Source organism: Penaeus monodon, chromosome 32 (assembly GCF_015228065.2).
Source record: "Penaeus monodon isolate SGIC_2016 chromosome 32, NSTDA_Pmon_1, whole genome shotgun sequence".
In the NCBI taxonomy this organism is placed as follows: domain Eukaryota; kingdom Metazoa; phylum Arthropoda; class Malacostraca; order Decapoda; family Penaeidae; genus Penaeus; species Penaeus monodon.
This window is the reverse complement of record NC_051417.1, coordinates 7,228,257-7,229,097: the sequence shown is the minus strand read 5'-3', so window position 1 is coordinate 7,229,097 and position 841 is coordinate 7,228,257.

Here is an 841-nt window from a genome sequence, read left to right as displayed (position 1 = left end):
TTACAATTTCTATAAATGTCTCAATCATAATCAATCAAAGTTACACTAAAGACTATCCTCTACCCATAACATGGTGTTTCATTCTGTTACTTTCTTCCCTGACTCTAAGATCCTTAACGGTGTGAGTAAATATTTCGTAAACTGCCATTGTCGGAAGCTTTTGCTAAGTCTAAGTATATTACGTTAAATTTTCCTCCCTTCTTAAGGTAATCTTCTGGTAGGCCTATTTTTCTGGGCTAGAGGTTGTATTCTTTTCTTACTGTCTTTTTTTCGAATATTTTACAATCGAGATGATAACGTTTACATATATCTGGTCAAAGTTGACCTTTTTTTTCCACCTATGTATAGGAATTATACAGAACTCCTTCAGTGTTCCATTAATTCTCGTGTCTAAGGACCTCCTTTTAGGAAAGTGCCAGGGGTGTTCCTTGTTATTTTAAGATGAATTTATATTTCCGCTGCCAGTTATGTTTCCAGTGCTTTTTTTCTTTTGATAGTTTATGTCCATTAAATCTTTATCATTTACAGTTTATAATCTGCCTAGAGTCTGTTGTGAAGTCTCTATTTGTAGGGCATCAGGAAGCCTCCTTATTATCCTTTCAGGAAGGCCCTACTCCACTCTCCTTGACTTTTTCCTGTCTTGACGTAAGGGTAAAAACGTTTGCATTTTTTTTCATAGCTGCAAGCGTTTTCTTTTCTTTAACACTGTTTGGTTTACCTAAGAATCCCTTTTAATCTAATTGCCTTATCCTTAAATTTTGTCACGATCATCATTATAATTGGGTTTTCTTACGCTACCCTTGTATTTAAAGACTCATATAAAAGTTGTTGGGTTTTACTG